The 23,943-nt window shown below is 50.4% G+C and overlaps 2 pseudogenes; both read right to left on the reverse strand.

Moving 5' to 3' along the window:
* Positions 1 to 596: 596 nt before the first annotated feature.
* On the reverse strand, positions 597 to 6,142 carry LOC120662336 (annotated as a pseudogene).
* An 8,673-nt stretch (positions 6,143 to 14,815) lies between these two features.
* Positions 14,816 to 17,660, reverse strand: LOC120659634 (annotated as a pseudogene).
* Positions 17,661 to 23,943: the final 6,283 nt, after the last annotated feature.

Consider the following 23,943-nt stretch of genomic DNA (forward strand, 5'->3'; position numbering starts at 1 on the left):
GATAGATCGATTCGATAAACCTCAATCGGCCGTGGCCCTTTATATTTATAGGGAGGGGAGGTCTTACCCCATCAGGAGTCTAATTGTATATAAATCTCGCATCAAAATACAACTCTAAACTCGGACTGTGCAGTTTGTACCGGTCTGACCGGTCCAACCCGGTGTCAAGTCTTCCAGAGACCATAACTCTCTCATCCGAACTCCAGATTAGGCGTTCTACATATGCAATTCGATCGTCTCGACGATAGCTATGCAATGGTGAAGTCCAATTTGCATTTTGCCAAAGCCACCTTGACCGGTCAGACCGGTTTGTGCATACTAGTCTGACCGGTCTGCATAGTCTGCCAATTTTAGTCGTCAACAGTTTGTAGTAGGGGTTACAACGGTTGAGAGAGGGAGACGGGTCCTAAGTCTCTTGTGTGAAGTGAAATCGTTCGCTAAGGGTCCGTGGATGGTGTGTTCTTGCTCTCGATTCCTCTCCCCGCGTCAGGGGCCTTAATGCATATAAATCAACATATTGCTGCTAGTTTGACAAAGCAAAAGCCCTCGTGGGTGATTGATGTAGGAATACATGCATCTATATACAGTAACTTAATGCTAGTTTGACAAAGCAAAAGCCTCGTAGTTTATATGCTTGCAATGACAGTTGGTGGTAAAACAGCTCTTGTAGTGTCACCGAATTGGTAGTAAAAAACAGAGCAAAGTCGATAAGGTATTCTTTCATCCACCTTGATGTCCTTCGATCTCCAATGCGCTTACTCCTCGATCGGGCTGGGAGATGTAACCCTTCCTAATCTTCTTCAGCCTGTCCACCACTTCGTTCATTGGGATCCTTCTGTCAGGTGACTCGTCGGAGCACAACAAGCCCACCTCCACTGCTGACGCCAGGCAGCTGCCCAATGTGTTAGGGGCGCCGGCAGTGGAACATGTGCCAACATCACCGAAGCCGTCCTCTTTCCCCTCTTGCAGCATGACAGGGTCGATAACGTCAACAAGCCGAGACGGGAACGCATAGTTAACCCACTGCCTTAGGCTCAGCTCTCCGCTGAATGCCGGGTCCGTAGGCCTCTTCCCTGTGAAGGCCTCGAGTAGCATGATTCCGTAACTGAAGACATCACTCTTTCGAGATGCTTTTCCTATAGACCCATACTCTGAGTACAAGAGAAAAAGAAAAGTGACGATTTGTATTAGTCAGATGTTGTACACCAATCGTACATATCACTACTACAAAATAAGCCTTTCTTCCAGGCCATTTATCCCGGTTACCTTTGGGCCCAGGACAAAAGGTGGCTTTTATCCCGAGCCAACGTGGGGGACAGGGGCTTTTTGTCCCGGGTGGAGCCACCAACCCGGACAAAAGGCCCCCCTTTTGTCCCGGTTGGTGGCTCCACCCGGGACAAAAAGGCCCAACCCTTTTATCCCGGGTGGTAACACCAACCGGGACAAAAGGGTGACCCTTTTGTCCCGGTTGGTGTTACCAACCCGGACAAAAGGCCCCTCCACGTGATAGTTCAAAAGAAAGTTATTCTATACTGAGTCACGTGTACAACTTAGGTGAGTTGGTAAGGAAACCATGCGTTAGGCAAGAGGTCTTGGGATCGAATCCCGTGGTGTGCAAAATTTTTTTTAACGTCAGGCACCTTTTGTCCCGGTTCTGCCACCCGGGACAAAAGCCTCGAGGCTTTTGTCCCGGAAGCCTTGTCCCGGTTCCAAAACCGGGACAAAAGGCAGTTTGGAACCGGGACAAAAGGCCTATTTTGTAGTAGTGTATGAAAGTATGCGTTGCTACAATAATGTACCTGGAGCCATGTAGCCGATTGTCCCAGGCATGCTAGCTGATATGACAAAGGAGGTACCATCCCCTAGCAACAGCTTTGCAATGCCAAAATCCGCGAGATGCGCGGTGTACTCCTCGTCAAGTAGGACATTACTTGGTTTCAAGTCGCAGTGTAGCATAACATCAGAGTGAAGGCAATGTAGGTATTCCAATGCCATTGCCACATCCAACATTATGTCTAACCTCTTGATAAACCCCAAATGCAGCCTCCCTTCTGAATGTAGAAGAGACTCCAGGCTCCCCTTATGCATGTACTCAAGCACCAGGGCTTTGCAGTCCAGATTGGAGCAGGCGCTCAATATCCGTACCAAGTTGCGGTGTCGAGCCATGCGCAGTGCTTGGCACTCGATGTCGAAGCTCTTGGACACTTGCTCGGATTCCATGTTAAGGACTTTAATTGCAACAATTAAGCCATCATTCAATTGGGCCTTGAAAACCTTCCCAAAGCTCCCAACACCAATGAGATTGTCATCGCTGAAATTTCTAGTAGCTGGAATGATCTCATGGTACGATACAAACATGTGGTCAATAATATCAGCTCCTGGGGGCTGAATGGATCCCTCCTTTGCTGCCTTAAATTTTTCTCTGAAGATTAGTGACAAGATAATGATGGCAATAACCAACGCCGCGATACTAGGTAGAATATATTTCAAAATATCGAGTTTTGCTGAGTGAGAGCTTTTCGCGCATGGTGGGGACCCTAGGCGTGGTAGACCACAAAGAGGTCCATTTCAAGCTCACCGCGTTCGCCCCTTATGTGGCCAAGGCAGATAAGTATCTTGCTGGTTGGCAGGCCAGCCTGCTCAATCCAATGGGAAGGACTGTCCTCATCAACTCGGTCCTGGATTCGTAACTAGTTTATCTGATGAGTGCCTTGCTGCTGCCTGCCGGGACGTTGGCGCAAGTTGACCAGCGGCGCCGCGCCTTCCTTTGGACTGGTGAAGACACTGCTCGAGGGGCAAACTGCCTGGTTGCCTGGGAGCAAGTCTGTTTGGACAAAGACAATGGTGGATTGGGTATCAGAGATCTCGGCCTACAGAACACCTGCCTTCTACTCAAACTGATCCACCGGCTCCACCAAGAATCAAGCTCATCCTGGGCTGGCCGGGTGAGGCGTCATTCCTGCATCGCCACAATGGAATGGGAGGTCGCGGGGCACCACTGGAATGCACTGCGAGAGCTACTGTCAACATACAGGGCGATCACGTTGGTTGCGCTTGGTGATGGGTGCACAACATCCTTCTGGTTTGATGTCTGGCAAGGCGAGGATGCACTGGCCGACCGCTTCCCGGCCCTTCTCAGTCACTGCAAGCACTCGAAGCAAACTTGTGCCGCTGCAAAACGCGATGGCCTTGGTGCGGTGTTGGAACCCAGAATAACACCGGCCGCTCAGAGTGAGCTCTCACAAGTTGAGGCACTGCTCGCAGCTTGGACGCCCTCCACGACACCGGACAAACGTCTCTGCGTCTTTGCCGAGGATGATGGAAAGCTCCACACCTCTGCCCTCTACAAGCTGCTACAATCGGCAAGGGGAGATAAAAGCGCCCAAGCAACATTCACTTGGGGCAACAAGGCGCCGCCGCGGGTACAGTTCTTCGCCTGGCTTCTTGTCCGATAGCGGATCCAAAGCCGCGCTCATCTGCACCAACGGAAGGTCCTGGACCATGAAAAATGTGAGGTCTGCTCTGGTGCTGATGAAACCGCAGCTCACATCATGTTTGGGTGCCCATTTGCGACCTCCTTCTGGGCAGCGCTCCACATCACCATGCCAAGAGAGATAGCAACGACACAGCTATGTGACCTGAGACCACCCTCCCATGTGCCGCCGCAATACTACTCTACCTTGCTACTGTGCTGTTGGCAGCTTTGGAAACGCCATAACAACGTCATCTTCCAATCCCAGCAAGACACGCTGCAAACAGTCCTGAGGTCCGCCCGTGAAGACTCTAGACTTTGGGGATGCCGCCTGCCGATTGATCATAGACACATTAGTCTGTCTTGGTGTTCTCTCTTTGAATCGGCAATGTAACACTGATGAAAAATGTAAAACTCTTTGTATTCTGATGGGCCAATCAGGGCCAGAGTAATGAATCAGGTGGGGGATCCCCCCCGTTGACCTTCAAAAAAAAACAAAGAGGTCCATTTCTCACCAAAGAGTAAGGAGGAATGTTTGAGAAAATTCCACCTGTCGGTATCTGACCTTCGAGATTATTGAAAGAAAGGTTCAAGTTCGTAAGGTACATGAGACTGGCCAAGGAATTTGGAATAGTTCCAGAAAGCGAATTGTTAGACAAATCTAATGTAACTATGCTAGTTAACTTGCCAAGTGAGTCTGGTATGGAATTCTGAAACATGTTATGAGAAAGGTTAATGAAGGTTACTGCTTGGAGTTGACCTAGAGACAAAGGAATGGGCCCTGACAGATGATTTGTTGATAGATCCATCTGGACTAATGCTCGCATTCTCCCGATGTCGGGCAGTAGCATGCCACTCAGGGAGTTATGTGACAAGTTAAGCTCGATAAGGTTTTCAAGGTGCCACAAGCTATTGGGTATGAAAGAAGATAGGTTGTTTTGGTATAAGGTCAAGCTTTGTAGATTGCTGAGATTGCCAACTGCGTCAGGTACCTGTCCGATGAATTTGTTAGCTCCCAAATGCAATTCAACCAGACTTGTCATCATGCCAACTTCAATCGGGATCGGCCCTACCATTAGATTATTATAGAGGTTAAGGATCTGGAGATTCGCCATCAGCATGATTTGTGGGGGAATAGTTTGGCTTAGTTGGTTGCTGTAGAGAGAAATTGCAATGAGGCCACTTAAATTTGCCATCACAGGTGGCAAGCTATCGGAGATTTGATTCTCATGCGCGTAGAAAGCTTGCAAATTGTTTGAAAAATTCCCAACGTTGTCGGGGATACTACCTGTGAAAGAGTTCATTGATATGTACAGATTTCGAAGAGCCCTACAGCTTGAAAGAGCGTCTAAGAAATCAAACTCTCCTCCAAGGTTGTTTCCTTCAACATTGAGAAACCCAAGAACTCCGAGTCGACCGAATGTTGAAGGCACGGTGCCATCCAATTGGTTGTGAGCCAAATCCAACTGAGCGACCATGGTCAAGTTGCCAAGTGAAGCGGGAATGGAACCGGTTAGTCGGTTCGCCGCAAGATTTAGCCATGAGAGCTGCTTTAGCTGTCCTAGATCTGCTGGGATCTCTCCAACTAAATTCGATTCGACGAGATCGAGTCGACTAAGTTGAGTAAGATTGTGCAGCCCAGTGGGGATTGACCCAGCAAGGTTATTCCCACCCAAAGAAACATAAGTAAGTTGGGACAGTGTTGGCAACCATGCTGGGATGACATCATCAAAGACGTTATAGGACAATGAAAGTATCCGGAGGAATCGGCATGCCGCGAGACCAGACGGGATTCTTCCCCCGAAGTCATTTCGGGAAAGGGTCAATACTTGCAACATGGGTAGATTGAAGCTTTCATTGCCAGGGATTGGCCCCGTGAGATTGTTGTTCTTTACTAGGGCCATCACCCGAAGCACGGAGTTGTTGAAGATGGCCGGCGGCACAGGACCAGACAGCTGGTTGTCTTGCAGGGCCAGGATTTTGAGCCCAGACAAAGAGCCGACACTCGCCGGTATGGGACCCGAGAGGCTGTTGTTCCCCAGGTTGAAGCGAGCTCAGCAATGGCGTGTTGTTGAACATGCTAGCAGGTATCCGCCCGCTCAAGTGGTTGGTGTCAAGGCGGATGTACATGAGGTTGCGCAAGTTTTGCAGCTCCGGAGGGATCTCACCGGTTAGCTTGTTGTGATACAGATCAAGGATCTGCAGGCTCGTGAGGTTGCCGATGGCGCCCGGAATGGAACCTGACAGGCTGTTCTGGTTGAGAACGAGGTACCGGAGGCGGCGCAGGCGGCCGAGGGCCGGCGGGATCGGCCCCGTGAGGCTGGCGTTGGTGAGGTTGAGGACGGAGAGGAAGGAGAGGTTACCGATGCTGGGCGCAACCTGCCCCTGGAGCGCCATGTCGGGCAGCGCCACGGACGTGACGCGGCCCGGGTGGCGCCGGCTGCCGCATGACACGCCGACCCAGTCGCACACGGCCGCGCTGCCGCTCCAGTTGTGGCGGAGCACGCGGAGCGGGTCGGAGAGCGCGGCCTTGAAGGCGAGCAGCGCCGCAAGGTCGGTGCCGTTGCCCGGCTGTCTCGCCTCCGAGGTATTGTGCCCGGGCGCCGCCGCGGCGAGCGCGAGCAGCGCAGCTGCCACTAGGGTGCTGGCGAGCAGGTGTCTGGGAGGCATGGCCGTGCAGTGTTATGAATAATTCAGACGTACGTGTGCCCTGGTTAGGTGCGCGCCTGCACCCTCGGTCCATCTCGATTTATATAATACTCCCTCCATTTTAAATTATATAAATTGTTCTAATCTTTTTTAGTCAAACCATTTGACCAGAAATATAGGAATAATAAAAAAGATTTATGATATCAAATAGAAATGCTATGAAAATATAATTAACGAAAAATGAAATGATACTTATTTAGTATCGTAAATTTATTATTTTATTTATATAAATTTGATCAATCTTGATATGCTTAAAGTTAAAATATCTTATAATTCGAGACGGAGTGGTACGCACGAGCTGTGAAACGGTGAAGACACGGTGCTTGCTGCATCAGTTCGTCAACGGTGATATGGACCGGCCGATAAAGCTTCAGCACAGCATATGCTGCTGATTCAATTCGTACGTGTAGCTTGCCGGTCACGGACTGACTAATGTACACTGCCATGACTCGGGAAGAGCTGTGACAATGTTTCTTCTGTCCGTCTAGCACGTCCTACACAGGAGACTTTAACTAGAGCAATGACTAAAAACTGGCTGTCCATTTCATCAGTGTCGTCGAGTGGAACCAATTTGGCTTCACGACCTAGCAGACGCGGTCGTCCCCCAGCTACCGTGGAATTCCGCGTCCTTCCAGGACTTTCAACATCAAGTTTAAGCCATCAATGGGCTCATTGCCGGCCGAGCACCAGCGGGCAGAGCACGCACGGCCTCTTTTCCCCCAGGTTTTTAGTACTCGCCAAAGTCGAGACGGTTCTTCCAGAGAGCATAGAAAAAGAGAACGATGCTGTGCAGATGGAAAAGGAGAAGAAAGAACGGAACCCGGCTTCTTCGTATGAAAAATGACAAAATAGCCTAAAACTCGGCAGTGTCTTACAACATAATCAAAGCGTTCAAGCAAGACCAAGTGCATGCAAAGTGCGCCTAAAAAACTAATGTCCTAAACCAAATATGTAGTTGTGCAATAAGGTTTCTCCTATAATACATCTTTTTAAAAAAATATTTTTACTTCTGGCAACGTGGCAACATATCAGGTGCAAACCAACATTTTTATGGAGCCGCACAAACTTCTAATCTAGGCAACAGGATCAACATCCAAGGGGATGCACAGGGGCCGTGAGAGGTGGATTTGCAAAAGCGTGATTAGAGGAGAGCGGTTAAGTGTAAAATTGCACATTCCTCCATGCCTCTTAGATGTTGATCCTGTGATCCAGATTAGAAGTTTGTACGGTTGCACAAAAAGGTTAGTTTGCACCTGATACATTGCCTTTACTTCTTATTGACGCAAACATGAGGCTTGCTTGGTTTGCCGGACAAATACTAGAATAATCTAGCACTGTCAAGAGCAACAAATTTTTGCTGTGTTCGCTTGGCTGTGGCTGATGGCTGATGCTGATTTGTTATGAGAGAACAGTACTGCTGACTGGCTGGTGGCTGGCGCTGATGTAGTATGAGAGAATAGTACTGCTGGCTGGTTGGCTGATAAGCCAAGCAAACACAGCAAATGTAGCTAAGGCTCTTTCCCATGGCTTAGAGCTAGCAACAACTCTTATCATGTAAATAGAGAGGAGAATAAATTGTCTTAAATACTGTATAGTGAGAGAGAAGTGTATCGAGAAGCATTCGAGACTATTTCTGCACTACTCTTTCTGTCCCTTTTTATGTGTAGTTTGGGAAGCATGCTCCCATCACAAGTACGGTTCCCAAGCAATACATAAAAAGGACGGAAGGAGCACTCAGCAGTTCCTTCATTTTGCAGTCTCTTCATTTTGGTCATGTCCATCCACCAAAAAATGATTTCCGCTAGCTGTAAACTAGGCAATTGGATAAGTGGCAGTTGGATATGTGTCGAATATGTGTACAGTTTGGTTACGATTGGAGTTGAGTTGTAAGTTTGGTAGGTTAGGGATAGAGTTTGGGTCGTACTTTGTATCTCTAGGGCCCATAAATATGAGGGCACTACCGTGTAACTGTGAGACGACTTGGCGGCTGGTATGGGCGGCGGCGTTGCCGCGGTGGTGCCCGGATGCCGGTGTAGCTGCTATTTATGGAGAGGAGCGCCTGTAGTCATCCCCCGAGGATGTAGGCGCATTGCCGAACCTCGTTAAAAAACATCATGCCTTGGTGTCGTTCTCGTTTGTGTGATCTTTTGGTTTGGTTTTGTGTTCTTAGGGTTATCGCTTCCGCGCAATTCTTCTAACAGGGGCGAAGTTACTTGAGCCTCGCTAGGCAGCAAAAACAATTTTCGCTTCAGGCTATCCGCACTCGTCATCATCTATTTCCATCCCCTAAAAAATATTCTTGTCTGATCATCGAGATTCTCTCCTTTATACTCAGTTTTCGTGCACCCATCATCCTCAATATCTCCTACTCTATACCAATTACTAGTAGCGGAACCTACTTGTCTGATTTTTATCCTTCCCCCACCCCCACACGGACGCCCCTCCCCCCTCTCTCTCTCTCTCCAGCTTGATGCGCCCCCTTTCCTCCCTCGCTGGCGCCTCCCTTCCTCCCTCGCCAGCGGCGGTCACATGGCACGATGATGGCGGGCGCACGGGGCGGCGGCGGGCACGCAGCCCTCGATCATCGAGCTCCGGCCATGGCGGTGGGCGCACGGCCTTTGTGCGCTTCGCCAGCATTTGCTCCGCCCAGCCCACGCTCCGCCTCGAGTGCGCCGGCCGGCTCCCACCTCGAGCTCCGCTAAGCCGAGCAGATGGTGGGACCGGCCAGATCCGGCGGCCTCGAGCTCGGGACATGGCGGCGGTAGCCGGATATGGCAGTCTCGAGCTCGGGCCAGGGCAGTGGCGAAGGCCCGTGAAGGTCCAACATCGGCGGACGGGGCGGCCATGGCAGTGGTTCTCTCCAGTAGGTCGGAGGCCGGCTCCCGGCGGCGGCGTCCGCGGAGGTCCAGCTGCGGCGGACGGGGCACCTCATCTCCTCCGCCTCCAAGGCCGGAGCGCGGCCCTCTCCCTCCTCTCCACGTGGCGACGACACCCGTGGCGGCTGCAGCCTCGAGGGCCCGCGGCTTCTCTCTGCCGGCTCCTCCAACGGGGATGGGGTTGACCGGCGATGGTGGCTCCTCCTCCTCCTGTTCCGAGCCACATCGCGAAGGCGGGGTGGTTAGGACCAGGCGGCGATATTGTGTCGTCCGTATAACGTGGGGATTAGCGGATGGGAGGAGGAATGCTAACATAGTGTACCATTTAGAAGCCCCCAGTACGGAAGTTTGGTACAATGGTTTTTTATGCTAAAATCGAACTGCAGGATGTCGTACCGTGTGGGATAGAGGTCCCAGTGCGGACAGCCTCAAGACTACCTTAAACATATTCCCAAAAGCTTGATTTTAGGCATGAAGTCAAAGACCTCCCCTGCAATTGATCCCAAAAGTTGTTTTCAATCTTTTCACAGTCCAAAAAATGGATCCTAACAAGCCAGATTTGGGGCAGTCTACAATGCTCCCAATAAGGCTATCCTCAGTCGTCGTCCTCTAAATCCATCCTCTAAAAAGAATATTTCATCCTAGTCATCAAGATTCTCTCATCTATTTCCAGTTTCCCTGCACTCATTCATCCTCTACATCTGTACTCTATATCAACTACCAAAAGATGAGGCCCACCTGTCATTTACTCTTTTCTTTTTCCCCTTCCGTCGTTCACTCCGCCCCGCCCCCCTCTCTCCCCGCACCGCGCGCCGCCCCAAGCCTCCTTCGTCCATCGGCCTCGTCGCTGTCGAGCCTGCTCAAGCTCCAATGCGGTCGGATCAGCTGCCCCCATCTCCTTCCTCCTCCATCCCTCTGCCATGGCGGCCTCGAGCATGCCTCCCATGGCAGCCTCGAGCTCCGCGGCCTTGAGCTCCCTCCGCGGCCGTGGCGGCCTCGACGGTGCCTCCTCCTCCGGCAGCGGCTCCTCGCCGGCGGCCTCGAGCGCGCCTCCCCGGCGACCTCGAGCACACCTCCCATGGCGGCCTCGAGGGCACCTCCCAGGCGGGCGGGCAGCCTGATCTCGGAGCTGCCCGGCCAGCGCCGCACATGCGCGTGGCGGTTAGCAGCGCATCTCGGATCTCGACGCGGCACCTCCCGCCCGGCCGGAGCGGCGAGAGTAGCGGGGGCGCAGGCTCGGGGCCGGTGCGGCGAGACCAGTGTTGGACGTCGTTCAAGCGCCGGAGCGTGGCCGCAAGCCCCTCCCCTTCCGCCTCTCTGTAGCTCTGTGGCCTCAACGCCGACGAGCACGGGCGCGGCTGGGGGAGGTCTAGCGCCTCGCTGAGCTCGAGCCGAGGACAACCTCATGGGCTGGGCGCGCCCGCTGCTGGCCGCGACGCTCGCCACGGTGGCAGGGTTCGAGGAGCTTGTCAACCTGCGCCTCAGCGGCGAGTACTCGCCCACAGAGGTGGAGCGCCTCGGCCTGTCCCGCCACCAGCACCCGGCACTCGGCCAAGCTGTAAGTGCATCTAGGCCCTAATGGGTTTTGGTGAGTTGATTGACAACATGATTAAAGGTCTAACGATTTTTTTGAAGTTGTCATGAGCAGAAATCTACTTACAAATCAATTGTTATTATTAGCTCATGTAATAAAGAATTAAACAAAAGGCAAATATTGTTGAATATCAAGCATATTGTGAAGAGAAAAAAGAAACAAGTGTTCATGCAATGACAACAAGTGGTTTCTATATATGGTTTGGCATAAATTGAGAAGTGTTTGACTGAAAGAATGATTGCAAAGCAAGACATGTGTATGAGCTTATTTCTTATTCAAGTCATTGATGCTTGGTGAAAGCTTGAGATATGAAATATTACTTATGAGATCAAGTTCAAGCAATCAAAGAGAAAGTTCAATGGAATTCATCGTTGATGTGCAAAGGTTAACTCAATGTGGCCAGAGTAAGAGGTGAAGAAACCAACCGAGATGACTAGTGCGAGGGACTAAGCAACCTTTGGTGAAGCGATGGCTTACCATGTGCGAATTGCTAGGGTGAAGTTGCTAGTATCCGTGGGGTTGTCGAAGTATCATATCGAAGCCTTGTTGGGTGAAGCAATGCAATGCATCAAATATATTATGGAGTGACTTGGATTCAAGGACATATTTTTCTAAGAGATGGAATTCCTAAGCCACTAGCTCAAGTATGGATTTGCTCAAGAAAAGAAGATACAATGTTGAAATCCCAAGGTTGACAAAGTCAATGTATGGCAAGACTGAAGTAATTCAAGGCTCTAGTGATTGAATTGTGTTTTATATTTAATCTTGAGTATAGATATACTGTACTATCAAGAGGGATGCAACATTGATTATTTGATCGGTCAAAAGTGTTCATAGGTCACCCAAGTGAGGATCCTGAGAGAGAGCCTCTGAGAAATAACTTAGTACTTCTTGGATGATCAAGTCTTGACTTGGTGGACCAAGTGGTATCTTCTAACAGTGGTTCAGGGTTCACTGGCTCTGATCGGTCTGCCGGTCAGGGCGACCGGTCTGACCGGTCAGGGGAGTAACGGTTAGTTTCAGACCAGACCGGTCTGCACTGACAGTCTCAATGGCTAGTTTTTGAGTAGTGGGTATTTATACCCCTTGGCCCTCTCTTGCGAGGGCTGCTGATTCCTTGGCTATTTCTGAGCTTCTTAAGACATTTTCTTGACCAGCTAGCTCTCCCCAACACTCTTTGTGAGTAGTGCTAAATAGATTGCATATCCATTGATTGGGTTGAGTGAAACGACCCGGGTTTTCAAACGAAGAACCCGAATCCCTATATCGTTGTGATAGTCCCTGGATCTGTAGCTATCACATACAGACCTCATTTCAGGCAGTAAATCAGTTCATACTCACTTAAAATAGGTTCAAACACAGATTTAATTATTACAATATCCAGAGGATTTGTAGTACGAAAAGTTATTACAAGCCCATTGGGCTAAACTGGAACAAACAGAAAACGGTAGCGGTAGCTAGTCTTCAGGCCATCCTTCAACTCGAACTTCATCTCCACAGGCAGCACTTGAGCGTAGCACAGCCTTCTAAGCTTCAATCGTACCATCCGATGTTGTTGGCGTCGAACTCTTGATCGGACCCTGCATCTTGCCAAACTATCTCCAAGGACGGGATAGGTTCACATTACCATCCGTATGCAAGCTTTAAGTGGATGCAAAGGTATAAAAAGTAGCCAAAGGATAGGCTAGGGTTTCCTATGCAATCATATACATATATATCCATAATCATGTCTCTCACCCATCCCAGGTCGGTGCAGGAAACTCCCTCTCCCTGCACCTCATCTGACTCCACAGGGGGAAGTGGACTAGAGGGAGGTAGAATACTGGGGTTCACTACTCTATGAAAGTGCGGCCGGATCAAGAGTTGTACATGACCGAGTACGCGGCTATACGTATAGTTTTCACCCTGCAGGGGTTGTACACCTGTACCCACTCGGGCTGCAAGCCGGGAGCTAACCGGTTGAGACACAGCCCACAACCATGACTCCCTAACCATGACAGTACCATCCTGCATTCCCGGGGTGGGATACATTCGCCGCAACGAATGTTCCGGGGCTGTGGATCTCTAGCCTGGCCATGGCTTCGAGAATCTCAGAGACTGGAGTCGGAGAACCTGACCGGGCCCATGCACCCCGACTTGGGCGTGCGCGGTCTACCATCTCCTGGAGACTAGGGTCGGAACACCCGATCGGGCCCGACACACCCCGAATTCCCATGGGCGTGCTCGGCCTACCCTCTCGTTAAACACAGCCACAGTCTGGTACAGCACAGCTAGAAATGGCTGGAACCCCTACCCATATGGGAGTAAGTGGTGTGCACGTTTGACATAGTTCCGTCACCAGGGGCACTATCTCGAACTATATTGCCGGGGCAAGCATCATCTCGCGCAGTCCTCCGCAAAGGTCCGCCAAAGACACCCATAATAGGTATCGCCTCTCCTTGGGCAACCACACAAGTACACCCCTCCTCATCCCGCACCTGCCACAGGTGCTCCTTAGGATGTGCCCACCACACATCCCCGGCCAGTCACTTGCCCCCGCTAAAAGCCCTATCTCTGGCTCCTCACAAAGTGGATCTCATGCATGCCAAGACTATCATATCATGGAATCCCATACCCCAACACTCTCATAGTAGCCAAAGCATCCAAGAATCAATCAAGGTATAGGGATGCAAGGAATACGGTATAAGTAGGCCATGCAGGCTTATCTCACAAACACAAGTATAGCAATAGCAATTCTAGCAAGCAATGCCTAATAGGAATTCAAGTCATAGATGGGCGTGAACCTGGTAGCTCTTCGTAGTCTTCCGAGGTCCTCGGGGTCTTCTCGTAGTCCAGGACGTCCTCCTGGGTCTTCTGGGCGTCCGGGGCGTCGATCTTCTTTCAACAGTAGGACCTATTCGTAATTACGAATTACTATAGGGGCCAAAGTGCAAGAATGCGAAAAACTACTCAAATAAGATCCAACTCATAACAAAACCTACTCTAACGTGTAGATCATGATTTTAGAAGAATTATGAAACTGGTTTCATAATTTTCGGAGCTCCGGTTGATTTATTATCAATTTTTTATGCTTAAAACAATTTCTAGAATTAAATAAAGGTTTTCGGAGTATCTTGCGTGAGTTTGTAGTCAGGAGTGAAGCTAGATCAGAGAAGACCCTGGTGCCCGACTTCATCATTTCTACATTGGACTCAAAATTTCCAAGCAAAGCTTTAAGAAACAACACTGCAATTTGATTTGGACCCTAGTGCCTATGCACCAAGTTAAATGAACGTGGCTTCGCCCCTGTTTGTGTTGACGCCTTTCTGGGCCAACACACGATCGCGCTAGATCTTGCAGTACGCAGCGACGCTCCTTGTAGTGCCGCAGTACCAACCGGTCAGACCGGTATGGTTGACCGGTCAGACCAGTCTCGCCGGGGTAGCCCGACGAGGATCCAACGAATGCCCGCCCGGGAGGGACCCCGTCGGGGCAGCCGCACCTTGGGATGCCCTAGGCTCGGCAGGCCAGCTAGGACGCCCCCTCACACCATGGAGACGAGAGAAGAATAGCACATAGGGTTGGAAAAGATTAGGGCAAAGAGAAAGGTAAAAAAGATAAAAGTGTTTGATAGATCGATTGGATAAACCTCAATCGGCCGTGGCCCTTTATATTCATAGGGAGGGGAGGTCTTACCCCATCAGGAGTCTAATTGTATATAAATCCCGCATCAAAATACAACTCTAAACTCGGACTGTGCAGTTTGTACCGGTCTGACCGGTCCAACCCGGTGTCAAGTCTTCCAGAGGCCATAACTCTCTCATCCGAACTCCAGATTAGGCGTTCTACATATGCAATTCGATCGTCTCGACGAGAGCTACGCAATGGTGAAGTCTAATTTACATTTTGGCAAAGTCACCTTGACCGGTCAGACCGGTTTGTGCATACCGGTCTGACCGGTCTGCACAGTCTGCCAATTTTAGTCGTCAACAGTTTGTAGTAGGGGTTACAACGGTTGAGAGAGGGAGCCGGGTCCTAAGTCTCTTGTGTGAAGTGAAATCGTTCGCTAAGGGTCCGTGGATGGTGTGTTCTTGCTCTCGATTCCTCTCCCCGCGTCAGGGGCCTTAATGCATATAAATCAACATATTGCTGCTAGTTTGACAAAGCAAAAGCCCTCGTGGGTGATTGATGTAGGAATACATGCATCTATATACAGTAACTTAATGCTAGTTTGACAAAGCAAAAGCCTTGTAGTTTATATGCTTGCAATGACAGTTGGTGGTAAAACAGCTCTTGTAATGTCACCGAATTGGTAGTAAAAAACAGAGCAAAGTCGATAGGGTATTCTTTCATCCACCTTGATGTCCTTCGATCTCCAATGCGCTTACTCCTCGATCGGGCTGGGAGATGTAACCCTTCCTAATCTTCTTCAGCCTGTTCACCACTTCGTTCATTGGGATCCTTCTGTCAGGTGACTCGTCGGAGCACAGCAAGCCCACCTCCACTGCTGACGCCTGGCAGCTGCCCAATGTGTTAGGGGCGCCGGCAGTGGAACATGTGCCAACATCACCGAAGCCGTCCTCTTTCCCCTCTTGTAGCATGACAGGGTCGATAACGTCAACAAGCCGAGACGGGAACGCATCGTTAACCCACTGCCTTAGGCTCAGCTCTCCGCTGAATGCCGGGTCCGTAGGCCTCTTCCCTGTGAAGGCCTCGGCCCTCGAGTAGCATGATTCCGTAACTGAAGACATCACTCTTCCGAGATGCTTTTCCTATAGACCCATACTCTGAGTACAAGAGAAAAAGAAAAGTGATGATTTGTATTAGTCAGATGTTGTACACCAATCGTACATATGAAAGTATGCGTTGCTACAATAATGTACCTGGAGCCATGTAGCCGATTGTCCCAGGCATGCTAGCTGATATGACAAAGGAGGTACCATCCCCTAGCAACAGCTTTGCAATGCCAAAATCCGCGAGATGCGCGGTGTACTCCTCATCAAGTAGGACATTACTTGGTTTCAAGTCGCAGTGTAGAATAACATCAGAGTGATGGTAATGTAGGTATTCCAATGCCATTGCCACATCCAACATTATGTCTAACCTCTTGATAAACCCCAAATGCAGCCTGCCTTCTGAATGTAGAAGAGACTCCAGGCTCCCCTTATGCATGTACTCAAGCACCAGGGCTTTGCAGTCCAGATTGGAGCAGGCGCTCAATATCCGTACCAAGTTGCGGTGTCGAGCCATGCGCAGTGCTTGGCACTCGATGTCGAAGCTCTTGGACACTTGCTCGGATTCCATGTTAAGGACTTTAATTGCAACAATTAAGCCATCACTCAATTGGGCCTTGAAAACCTTCCCAAAGCTCCCAACACCAATGAGATTGTCATCGCTGAAATTTCTAGTAGCTCGAATGATCTCATGGTACGATACAAACATGTGGTCAATAATATCAGCTCCTGGGGGCTGAATGGATCCTGCCTTTGCTGCCTTAAATTTTTCTCTGAAGATTAGTGACAAGATAATGATGGCAATAACCAACGCAGCGATACTAGGAAGCTTGCAAATTGTTTGAAAAATTCCCAACGTTGTCGGGGATACTACCTGTGAAAGAGTTCATTGATATGTACAGATTTCGAAGAGCCCTACAGCTAGAAAGAGCGTCTAAGAAATCAAGCTCTCCTCCAAGGTTGTTTCCTTCAACATTGAGAAACCCAAGAACTCCGAGTCGACCGAATGTTGAAGGCACGGTGCCATCCAATTGGTTGTGAGCCAAATCCAACTGAGTGACCATGGTCAAGTTGCCAAGTGAAGCGGGAATGGAACCGGTTAGTCGGTTCGCTGCAAGATTTAGCCATGAGAGCTGCTTTAGCTGTCCTAGATCTGCTGGGATCACTCCAACTAAATTCGATTCGACGAGATCGTGTCGACTAAGTTGAGTAAGATTGTGCAGCCCAGTGGGGATTGACCCAGCAAGGTTATTCCCACCCAAAGAAACATAAGTAAGTTGGGACAGTGTTGGCAACCATGCTGGGATGACATCATCAAAGACGTTATAGGACAATGAAAGTATCCGGAGGAATCGGCATGCCGCGAGACCAGACGGGATTCTTCCCCCGAAGTCATTTCGGGAAAGGGTCAATACTTGCAACATGGGTAGATTGAAGCTTTCATTGCCAGGGATTGGCCCCGTGAGATTGTTGTTCTTTACTAGGGCCATCACCCGAAGCACGGAGTTGTTGAAGATGGCCGGCGGCACAGGACCAGACAGCTGGTTGTCTTGCAGGGCCAGGATTTTGAGCCCAGACAAAGAGCCGACACTCGCCGGTATGGGACCCGAGAGGCTGTTGTTCCCCAGGTTGAGCGAGCTCAGCAATGGCGTGTTGTTGAACATGCTAGCAGGTATCGGCCCGCTCAATTGGTTTGTGTCAAGGCGGATGTACATGAGGTTGCGCAAGTTTTGCAGCTCCGGAGGGATCTCACCGGTTAACTTGTTGTGATACAGATCAAGGATCTGAAGGCTCGTGAGGTTGCCGATGGCGCCCGGAATGGAACCTGACAGGCTGTTCTGGTTGAGAACGAGGTACCGGAGGCGGCGCAGGCGGCCGAGGGCCGGCGGGATCGGCCCCGTGAGGCTGGCGTTGGTGAGGTTGAGGACGGAGAGGAAGGAGAGGTTACCGATGCTGGGCGCAACCTGCCCCTGGAGCGCCATGTCGGGCAGCGCCACGGACGTGACGCGGCCCGGGTGGCGCCGGCTGCCGCATGACACGCCGACCCAGTCGCACACGGCCGCGCTGCCGCTCCAGTTGTGGCGGAGCACGCCGAGCGGGTCGGAGAGCGCGGCCTTGAAGGCGAGCAGCGCCGCAAGGTCGGTGCCGTTGCCCGGCTGTCTCGCCTTCGAGGTATCGTGCCCGGGCGCCGCCGCAGTGAGCGCGAGCAGCGCAGCTGCCACTAGGGTGCTGGCGAGCAGGTGTCTGGGAGGCATGGCCGTGCAGTGTTCTGAATAATTCAGACGTACGCGTGCCCTGGTTAGGTGCGCGCCTGCACCCTCGGTCCATCTCGATTTATATAATACTCCCTCCATTTTAAATTATATAAATTGTTCTAATCTTTTTTAGTCAAACCATTTGACCAGAAATATAGGAATAATAAAAAAGATTTATGATATCAAATAGAAATGCTATGAAAATATAATTAACGTAAAATGAAATGATACTTATTTAGTATTGTAAATTTATTATTTTATTTATATAAATTTGATCAATCTTGATATGCTTAAAGTTAAAATATCTTATAATTCGAGACGGAGTGGTACGCACGAGCTGTGAAACGGTGAAGACACGGTGCTTGCTGCATCAGTTCGTCAACGGTGATATGGACCGGCCGATAAAGCTTCAGCACAGCATATGCTGCTGATTCAATTCGTACGTGTAGCTGGCCGGTCACGGACTGACTAATGCACACTGCCATGACTCGGGAAGAGCTGTGACAATGTTTCTTCTGTCCTTCGTCTAGCACGTCCTACACAGGAGACTTTAACTAGAGCAATGACTAAAAACTGGCTGTCCATTTCATCAGTGTCGTCGAGTGGAACCAATTTGGCTTCACGACCTAGCAGACGCGGTCGTCCCCCAGCTACCGTGGAATTCCGCGTCCTTCCAGGACTTTCAACATCAAGTTTAAGCCATCAATGGGCTCATTGCCGGCCGAGCACCAGCGGGCAGAGCACGCACGGCCTCTTTTCCCCCAGGTTTTTAGTACTCGCCAAAGTTGAGACGGTTCTTCCAGAGAGCATAGAAAAAGAGAACGATGCTGTGCAGATGGAAAAGGAGAAGAAAGAACGGAACCCGGCTTCTTCGTATGAAAAATGACAAAATAGCCTAAAACTCGGCAGTGTCTTACAACATAATCAAAGCGTTCAAGCAAGACCAAGTGCATGCAAAGTGCGCCTAAGAAACTAATGTCCTAAACCAAATATGTAGTTGTGCAATAAGGTTTCCCCTATAATACATCTTTTTTTTTAAAAAAATATTTTTACTTCTGGCAACGTGGCAACATATCAGGTGCAAACCAACATTTTTATGGAGCCGCGCAAACTTCTAATCTGGGCAACAGGATCAACATCCAAGGGGATGCACAGGGGCCGTGTGAGGTGGATTTGGAAAAGCGTGATTAGAGGAGAGCGGTTAAGTGTAAAATTGCCCATTCCTCCATGCCTCTTAGATGTTGATCCTGTGATCCAGATTAGAAGTTTGTACGATTGCACAAAAAGGTTAGTTTGCACCTGATATATTGCCTTTACTTCTTATTGACGCAAACATGAGGCTTGCTTGGTTTGCCGGACAAATACTAGAATAATCTAGCACTGTCAAGAGCAACAAATTTTTGTTGTGTTCGCTTGGCTGTGGCTGATGGCTGGTGCTGATTTGTTATGAGAGAACAGTACTGCTGACTGGCTGGTAGCTGGTGGCTGGTGGCTAGCGCTGATGTAGTATGAGAGAATAGTACTGCTGGTTGGTTGGCTGACAAGCCAAGCAAACACAGCAAATGTAGCTAAGGCTCTTTCCCATGGCTTAGAGCTAGCAACAACTCTTATCATGTAAATAGAGAGGAGAATAAATTGTCTTAAATACTGTATAGTGAGAGAGAAGTGTATCGAGAAGCATTCGAGACTATTTCTGCACTACTCTTTCTGTCCCTTTTTATGTGTAGTTTGGGAAGCATGCTCCCATCACAAGTACGGTTCCCAAGCAATACATAAAAAGGACGGAAGGAGCACTCAGCAGTTCCTTCATTTTGCAGTCTCTTCATTTTGGTCATGTCCATCCACCAAAAAATGATTTCCGCGAGCTGTAAACTAGGCAATTGGATAAGGGGCAGTTGGATATGTGTCGAATATGTGTACAGTTTGGTTACGATTGGAGTTGAGTTGTAAGTTTGGTAGGTTAGGGATAGAGTTTGGGTCGTACTTTGTATCTCTAGGGCCCATAAATATGAGGGCACTACCGTGTAACTGTGAGACGACTTGGCGGCTGGTATGGGCGGCGGCGTTGCCGCGGTGGTTCCCGGATGCCGGTGTAGCTGCTATTTATGGAGAGGAGCGCCTGTAGTCATCCCCCGAGGATGTAGGCGCATCGCCGAACCTCGTTAAAAAACATCATGCCTCGGTGTCGTTCTCGTTTGTGTGATCTTGTGGTTTGGTTTTGTGTTCTTAGGGTTATCGCTTCCGCGCAATTCTTCTAACAGGGGCGAAGTTACTTGAGCCTCGCTAGGCAGCAAAAACAATTTTCGCTTCAGGCTATCCGCACTCGTCATCATCTATTTCCATCCCCTAAAAAATATTCTTGTCTGATCATCGAGATTCTCTCCTTTATACTCAGTTTTCGTGCACCCATCATCCTCAATATCTCCTACTCTATACCAATTACTAGTAGTGGAACCTACTTGCCTGATTTTTATCCTTCCCCCACCCCCCACACGGACGCCCCTCCCCCCCCCTCTCTCTCTCTCTCCAGCTTGATGCGCCCCCTTTCCTCCCTCGCTGGCGCCTCCCTTCCTCCCTCGCCAGCGGCGGTCACATGGCACGATGATGGCGGGCGCACGGGGCGGCGGCGGGCACGCAGCCCTCGATCATCGAGCTCCGGCCATGGCGGTGGGCGCACGGCCTTTGTGCGCTTCGCCAGCATTTGCTCCGCCCAGCCCACGCTCCGCCTCGAGTGCGCCGGCCGGCTCCCACCTCGAGCTCCGCTAAGCCGAGCAGATGGTGGGACCGGCCAGATCCGGCGGCCTCGAGCTCGGGACATGGCGGCGGTAGCCGGATATGGCAGTCTCGAGCTCGGGCCAGGGCAGTGGCGAAGGCCCGTGAAGGTCCAACGTCGGCGGACGGGGCGGCCATGGCAGTGGTTCTCTCCAGTAGGTCGGAGGCCGGCTCCCGGCGGCGGCGTCCGCGGAGGTCCAGCTGCGGCGGACGGGGCACCTCATCTCCTCCGCCTCCAAGGCCGGAGCGCGGCCCTCTCCCTCCTCTCCACGTGGCGACGACACCCGTGGCGGCTGCAGCCTCGAGGGCCCGCGGCTTCTCTCTGCCGGCTCCTGCAACGGGGATGGGGTTGACCGGCGATGGTGGCTCCTCCTCCTCCTGTTCCGAGCCACATCGCGAAGGCGGGGTGGTTAGGACCAGGCGGCGATATTGTGTCGTCCGTATAACGTGGGGATTAGCGGATGGGAGGAGGAACGCTAACATAGTGTACCATTTACAAGCCCCCAGTACGGAAGTTTGGTACAATGGTTTTTTATGCTAAAATCGAACTGCAGGATGTCGTACCGTGTGGGATAGAGGTCCCAGTGCGGACAGCCTCAAGACTACCTTAAACATATTCCCAAAAGCTTGATTTTAGGCATGAAGTCAAAGACCTCCCCTGCAATTGATCCCAAAAGTTGTTTTCAATCTTTTCACAGTCCAAAAAATGGATCCTAACAAGCCAGATTTGGGGCAGTCTACAATGCTCCCAATAAGGCTATCCTCAGTCGTCATCCTCTAAATCCATCCTCTAAAAAGAATATTTCATCCTAGTCATCAAGATTCTCTCATCTATTTCCAGTTTCCCTGCACTCATTCATCCTCTACATCTGTACTCTATATCAACTACCAAAAGATGAGGCCCACCTGTCATTTACTCTTTTCTTTTTCCCCTTCCGTCATTCACTCCGCCCCGCCCCCCTCTCTCCCTGCACCGCGCGCCGCCCCAAGCCTCCTTCGTCCATCGGCCTCGTCGCTGTCGAGCCTGCTCAAGCTCCAATGCGGTCGGATCAGCCGCCCCCATCTCCTTCCTCCTCCATCCCTCTGCCATGGCGGCCTCGAGCATGTCTCCCATGGCAGCCTCGAGCTCCGCGGCCTTGAGCTCCCTCCGCGGCCGTGGCGGCCTCGACGGTGCCTCCTCCTCCGGCAGCGGCTCCTCGCCGGCGGCCTCGAGCGCGCCTCCCCGGCGACCTCGAGCACACCTCCCATGGCGGCCTCGAGGGCACCTCCCAGGCGGGCGGGCAGCCTGATCTCGGAGCTGCCCGGCCAGCGCTGCACATGCGCGTGGCGGTTAGCAGCGCGTCTCGGATCTCGACGCGGCACCTCCCGCCCGGCCGGAGCGGCGAGAGTAGCGGGGGCGCAGGCTCGGGGCCGGTGCGGCGAGACCAGTGTTGGACGTCGTTCAAGCGCCGGAGCGTGGCCGCAAGCCCCTCCCCTTCCGCCTCTCTGTAGCTCCGTGGCCTCAACGCCGACGAGCACGGGCGCGGCTGGGGGAGGTCTAGCGCCTCGCTGAGCTCGAGCCGAGGACAACCTCATGGGCTGGGCGCGCCCGCTGCTGGCCGCGACGCTCGCCACGGTGGCAGGGTTCGAGGAGCTTGTCAACCTGCGCCTCGGCGGCGAGTACTCGCCCACAGAGGTGGAGCGCCTCGGCCTGTCCCGCCACCAGCACCCGGCACTCGGCCAAGCTGTAAGTGCATCTAGGCCCTAATGGGTTTTGGTGAGTTGATTGACAACATGATTAAAGGTCTAACGATTTTTTTGAAGTTGTCATGAGCAGAAATCTACTTACAAATCAATTGTTATTATTAGCTCATGTAATAAAGAATTAAACAAAAGGCAAATATTGTTGAATATCAAGCATATTGTGAAGAGAAAAAAGAAACAAGTGTTCATGCAATGACAACAAGTGGTTTCTATATATGGTTTGGCATAAATTGAGAAGTGTTTGACTGAAAGAATGATTGCAAAGCAAGACATGTGTATGAGCTTATTTCTTATTCAAGTCATTGATGCTTGGTGAAAGCTTGAGATATGAAATATTACTTATGAGATCAAGTTCAAGCAATCAAAGAGAAAGTTCAATGGAATTCATCGTTGATGTGCAAAGGTTAACTCAATGTGGCCAGAGTAAGTGGTGAAGAAACCAACCGAGATGACTAGTGCGAGGGACTAAGCAACCTTTGGTGAAGCGATGGCTTACCATGTGCGAATTGCTAGGGTGAAGTTGCTAGTATCCGTGGGGTTGTCGAAGTATCATATCGAAGCCTTGTTGGGTGAAGCAATGCAATGCATCAAATATATTATGGAGTGACTTGGATTCAAGGACATATTTTTCTAAGAGATGGAATTCCTAAGCCACTAGCTCAAGTATGGATTTGCTCAAGAAAAGAAGATACAATGTTGAAATCCCAAGGTTGACAAAGTCAATGTATGGCAAGACTGAAGTAATTCAAGGCTCTAGTGATTGAATTGTGTTTTATATTTAATCTTGAGTATAGATATACTGTACTATCAAGAGGGATGCAACATTGATTATTTGATCGGTCAAAAGTGTTCATAGGTCACCCAAGTGAGGATCCTGAGAGAGAGCCTCTGAGAAATAACTTAGTACTTCTTGGATGATCAAGTCTTGACTTGGTGGACCAAGTGGTATCTTCTAACAGTGGTTCAGGGTTCACTGGCTCTGATCGGTCTGCCGGTCAGGGCGACCGGTCTGACCGGTCAGGGGAGTAACGGTTAGTTTCAGACCAGACCGGTCTGCACTGACAGTCTCAATGGCTAGTTTTTGAGTAGTGGGTATTTATACCCCTTGGCCCTCTCTTGCGAGGGCTGCTGATTCCTTGGCTATTTCTGATCTTCTTAAGACATTTTCTTGACCAGCTAGCTCTCCCTAACACTCTTTGTGAGTAGTGCTAAATAGATTGCATATCCATTGATTGGGTTGAGTGAAACGACCCGGGTTTTCAAACGAAGAACCCGAATCCCTATATCGTTGTGATAGTCCCTGGATCTGTAGCTATCACATACAGACCTCATTTCAGGCAGTAAATCAGTTCATACTCACTTAAAATAGGTTCAAACACAGATTTAATTATTACAATATCCAGAGGATTTGTAGTACGAAAAGTTATTACAAGCCCATTGGGCTAAACTGGAACAAACAGAAAACGGTAGCGGTAGCTAGTCTTCAGGCCATCCTTCAACTCGAACTTCATCTCCACAGGCAGCACTTGAGCGTAGCACAGCCTTCTAAGCTTCAATCGTACCATCCGATGTTGTTGGCGTCGAACTCTTGATCGGACCCTGCATCTTGCCAAACTATCTCCAAGGACGGGATAGGTTCACATTACCATCCGTATGCAAGCTTTAAGTGGATGCAAAGGTATAAAAAGTAGCCAAAGGATAGGCTAGGGTTTCCTATGCAATCATATACATATATATCCATAATCATGTCTCTCACCCATCCCAGGTCGGTGCAGGAAACTCCCTCTCCCTGCACCTCATCTGACTCCAC

This window comes from Panicum virgatum, chromosome 2N (genome assembly GCF_016808335.1).
Source record: "Panicum virgatum strain AP13 chromosome 2N, P.virgatum_v5, whole genome shotgun sequence".
In the NCBI taxonomy this organism is placed as follows: domain Eukaryota; kingdom Viridiplantae; phylum Streptophyta; class Magnoliopsida; order Poales; family Poaceae; genus Panicum; species Panicum virgatum.